Raw genomic sequence first — 5,193 nt, forward strand, 5'->3', positions numbered from 1 at the left:
TCTGTCTTCTGTGTATGAGTCCCAGCCCTATGTCCTGTTCCCAAGGAGGGGTCCTGGCTCTGTCTTCTGTGTAATGAGTCCCAGCCCTATGTCCTGTACCCAAGGAGGGGTCCTGGCTCTGCCTTCTGTGTATGAGTCCCACCCCTGTGTCCTGTACCCAAGGAGGTGTCCCAGCTCTGTCTTCTGTGTAATGAGTCCCAGCCCTATGTCCTGTACCCAAGGAGGGGTCCTGGCTCTGTCTTCTGTGTAATGAGTCCCAGCCCTACGTCCTGTACCCAAGGAGGGGTCCTGGCTCTGTCTTCTGTGTATGAGTCCCAGCCCTATGTCCTGTACCCAAGGAGGTGTCCTGGCTCTGTCTTCTGTGTATGAGTCCCAGCCCTATGTCCTGTACCCAAGGAGGGGTCCCGGCTCTGTCTTCTGTGTAATGAGTCCCAGCCCTATGTCCTGTACCCAAGGAGGTGTCCCAGCTCTGTCTTCTGTGTAATGGGTCCCAGCCCTATGTCCTGTTCCCAAGGAGGGGTTCTGGCTCTGTCTTCTGTGTATGAGTCCCAGCCCTACGTCCTGTTTCCAAGGAGGGGTCCTGGCTCTGTCTTCTGTGTATGAGTCCCAGCCCTATGTCCTGTACCCAAGGAGGGGTCCCGGCTCTGTCTTCTGTGTAATGAGTCCCAGCCCTATGTCCTGTACCCAAGGAGGGGTCCTGGCTCTGTCTTCTGTGTAATGAGTCCCAGCCCTATGTCCTGTACCCAAGGAGGGGTCCTGGCTCTGTCTTCTGTGTATGAGTCCCAGCCCTATGTCCTGTACCCAAGGAGGGGTCCCGGCTCTGTCTTCTGTGTAATGAGTCCCAGCCCTATGTCCTGTACCCAAGGAGGTGTCCCAGCTCTGTCTTCTGTGTAATGAGTCCCAGCCCTATGTCCTGTTCCCAAGGAGGGGTCCCGGCTCTGTCTTCTGTGTAATGAGTCCCAGCCCTATGTCCTGTACCCAAGGAGGGGTCCTGGCTCTGTCTTCTGTGTAATGAGTCCCAGCCCTATGTCCTGTACCCAAGGAGGGGTCCCGGCTCTGTCTTCTGTGTAATGAGTCCCAGCCCTATGTCCTGTACCCAAGGAGGGGTCCCGGCTCTGTCTTCTGTGTAATGAGTCCCAGCCCTATGTCCTGTACCCAAGGAGGTGTCCCGGCTCTGTCTTCTGTGTAATGAGTCCCAGCCCTAAGTCCTGTTCCCAAGGAGGGGTCCTGGCTCTGTCTTCTGTGTAATGAGTCCCAGCCCTATGTCCTGTTCCCAAGGAGGGGTCCCAGCTCTGTGTTCTGTGTAATGAGTCCCAGCCCTATGTCCTGTACCCAAGGAGGGGTCCTGGCTCTGTCTTCTGTGTATGAGTCCCAGCCCTATGTCCTGTACCCAAGGAGGGGTCCTGGCTCTGTCTTCTGTGTAATGAGTCCCAGCCCTACGTCCTGTACCCAAGGAGGTGTCCCAGCTCTGTCTTCTGTGTAATGAGTCCCAGCCCTATGTCCTGTACCCAAGGAGGGGTCCCGGCTCTGTCTTCTGTGTAATGAGTCCCAGCCCTATGTCCTGTACCCAAGGAGGGGTCCTGGCTCTGTCTTCTGTGTAATGAGTCCCAGCCCTGTGTCCTGTACCCAAGGAGGGGTCCCGGCTCTGTCTTCTGTGTAATGAGTCCCAGCCCTATGTCCTGTACCCAAGGAGGGGTCCTGGCTCTGTCTTCTGTGTAATGAGTCCCAGCCCTATGTCCTGTACCCAAGGAGGGGTCCCAGCTATGTGTTCTGTGTAATGAGTCCCAGCCCTATGTCCTGTACCCAAGGAGGGGTCCCGGCTCTGTCTTCTGTGTAATGAGTCCTGGCCCTATGTCCTGTACCCAAGGAGGGGTCCTGGCTCTGTCTTCTGTGTATGAGTCCCAGCCCTATGTCCTGTACCCAAGGAGGGGTCCTGGCTCTGTCTTCTGTGTATGAGTCCCAGCCCTATGTCCTGTACCCAAGGAGGGGTCCCGGCTCTGTCTTCTGTGTAATGAGTCCCAGCCCTATGTCCTGTTCCCAAGGAGGGGTCCTGGCTCTGTCTTCTGTGTAATGAGTCCTGGCCCTATGTCCTGTACCCAAGGAGGGGTCCTGGCTCTTTCTGTGTATGAGTCCCAGCCCTATGTCCTGGTCCCAAGGAGGGGTCCCGGCTCTGTCTTCTGTGTAATGAGTCCCGGCCCTATGTCCTGTACCCAAGGAGGGGTCCTGGCTCTGTCTTCTGTGTAATGAGTCCCAGCCCTATGTCCTGTTCCCAAGGAGGGGTCCCGGCTCTGTCTTCTGTGTAATGAGTCCTGGCCCTATGTCCTGTACCCAAGGAGGGGTCCCAGCTCTGTGTTCTGTGTAATGAGTCCCAGCCCTATGTCCTGTACCCAAGGAGGGGTCCTGGCTCTGTCTTCTGTGTAATGAGTCCCAGCCCTATGTCCTGTACCCAAGGAGGGGTCCTGGCTCTGTCTTCTGTGTATGAGTCCCAGCCCTATGTCCTGTACCCAAGGAGGGGTCCTGGCTCTGTCTTCTGTGTATGAGTCCCAGCCCTATGTCCTGTTCCCAAGGAGGGGTCCTGGCTCTGTCTTCTGTGTAATGAGTCCTGGCCCTATGTCCTGTACCCAAGGAGGGGTCCTGGCTCTGTCTTCTGTGTATGAGTCCCAGCCCTGTGTCCTGTTCCCAAGGAGGGGTCGCGGCTCTGTCTTCTGTGTAATGAGTCCTGGCCCTATGTCCTGTACCCAAGGAGGGGTCCTGGCTCTGTCTTCTGTGTATGAGTCCCAGCCCTATGTCCTGTTCCCAAGGAGGGGTCGCGGCTCTGTCTTCTGTGTAATGAGTCCTGGCCCTATGTCCTGTACCCAAGGAGGTGTCCCGGCTCTGTCTTCTGTGTAATGAGTCCCAGCCCTATGTCCTGTACCCAAGGAGGTGCCCTGGCTTGGTGTTCCATGTTCCTGTCCCTCCCTCGCCCCGGGCTCTGCGTTCCTGTCCCTCCCTCGCCCCGGGCTCTGCGTTCCTGTCCCTCCCTCGCCCCGGGCTCTGCGTTCCTGTCCCTCCCTCGCCCCGGGCTCTGCGTTCCTGTCCCTCCCTCGCCCCGGGCTCTGCGTTCCTGTCCCTCCCTCGCCCCGGGCTCTGCGTTCCTGTCCCTCCCTCGCCCCGGGCTCTGCGTTCCTGTCCCTCCCTCGCCCCGGGCTCTGCGTTCCTGTCCCTCCCTCGCCCCGGGCTCTGCGTTCCTGTCCCTCCCTCGCCCCGGGCTCTGCGTTCCTGTCCCTCCCTCGCCCCGGGCTCTGCGTTCCTGTCCCTCCCTCGCCCCGGGCTCTGCGTTCCTGTCCCTCCCTCGCCCCGGGCTCTGCGTTCCTGTCCCTCCCTCGCCCCGGGCTCTGCGTTCCTGTCCCTCCCTCGCCCCGGGCTCTGCGTTCCTGTCCCTCCCTCGCCCCGGGCTCTGCGTTCCTGTCCCTCCCTCGCCCCGGGCTCTGCGTTCCTGTCCCTCCCTCGCCCCGGGCTCTGCGTTCCTGTCCCTCCCTCGCCCCGGGCTCTGCGTTCCTGTCCCTCCCTCGCCCCGGGCTCTGCGTTCCTGTCCCTCCCTCGCCCCGGGCTCTGCGTTCCTGTCCCTCCCTCGCCCCGGGCTCTGCGTTCCTGTCCCTCCCTCGCCCCGGGCTCTGCGTTCCTGTCCCTCCCTCGCCCCGGGCTCTGCGTTCCTGTCCCTCCCTCGCCCCGGGCTCTGCGTTCCTGTCCCTCCCTCGCCCCGGGCTCTGCGTTCCTGTCCCTCCCTCGCCCCGGGCTCTGCGTTCCTGTCCCTCCCTCGCCCCGGGCTCTGCGTTCCTGTCCCTCCCTCGCCCCGGGCTCTGCGTTCCTGTCCCTCCCTCGCCCCGGGCTCTGCGTTCCTGTCCCTCCCTCGCCCCGGGCTCTGCGTTCCTGTCCCTCCCTCGCCCCGGGCTCTGCGTTCCTGTCCCTCCCTCGCCCCGGGCTCTGCGTTCCTGTCCCTCCCTCGCCCCGGGCTCTGCGTTCACCCAGCCCAGGAGTACCTTGCCCAGCCCGGTGCCGGGATTCCCTCATTCTGTGCTGGGGTTCCCTTGTCCTGTCCATGAGTTTCACATCCAGTCCTGTTGCCTCTCCTCATCCTGTAGCCACGTCTTGTCCTCGCCTGGTTCTGGAGTCCGGGCCCGAGTCAAGACCCGGGTTCTGGGTCCTTGTCTAGTCTCTGGCTCGGAGTCCAAGCCCAGGCTGCTGGTTTCTAGTTCCATGTCTTGGTTCCCTACCCTAGTCGAGTCTGAGCCCAGGCCCAGAATCCTTGTCTCATCCAGGGCCTGTGTCATGTCCAGCGTCCCTTCTTCCCCACTTCCCTTGCTTCCTTCTCACGCCCAGTCCTGTTCCTGGTAGTTCAGTGTTTGTGTCCTGCTTTTGGGTCCTCTCCCAACGTCCCCCTTATGATACTGAACCAACCAGCACAATCCCGATCACTGCCTCAGTACAACACTTGATACCACAATGTACTTTTTGTTCTAATTGTGAGCACTTGGTACTGCAGTGGACTTGTTTTTTATTGTTATAAGCATGTTCTTTTTTGTAAAAGTTGTGTTAAATTTGTTTCCTTGAGAATGTTGTGTTTCTGATGCTCTGCAAGTACTGGAAGTTTTTCATTGCACAACTTCAGAATGAGCCTTTGGAACTGGGACAAGGAGAAATACCTTCAGACAGAGAGCGGTGATCTGTAGGGATGGTGAGATCAGAGCTTGGGACAGAATGAGGAGGGAGGTGTGTGTGTTTTGAACATTTCCCCTTTGAAATAGAATTCCACAGCTCACTCCTGAAACTATTTTGGAAACTGGCACAACTGTTCCTGATCAACATGGGCCAAACTTCCTGTGAGAGATTCCAGGCTGGATTTCAGATGGAGGTGCGACAGAAAAAGAGGGAGGGAAAGGCATGAAGAGGAAGTGCGGGAGAGGCAGAGGAGATCGGCAGGGGAGTGGGTTGTGCGGAGTTGTACTAACTCCCCAGTACGGCACTCCCTCCTCTCTGCCTTCCTACAGCACGGCGCTCCCTCCTCACTTCACACATCTGGCACTGGGTCCCTACACGAGGTGTTGTTTTGGGAGAGGTGGAGGGTGAGAGTCTGTTCTCGGCCGCAGAGGCAGGTGTTTGATGGCGAAGCGGAGAGAATGGCCACATATCAACAGCTCAATCTCTCAGTGCACA

Source organism: Hypanus sabinus, chromosome X1, assembly GCF_030144855.1.
Source record: "Hypanus sabinus isolate sHypSab1 chromosome X1, sHypSab1.hap1, whole genome shotgun sequence".
In the NCBI taxonomy this organism is placed as follows: domain Eukaryota; kingdom Metazoa; phylum Chordata; class Chondrichthyes; order Myliobatiformes; family Dasyatidae; genus Hypanus; species Hypanus sabinus.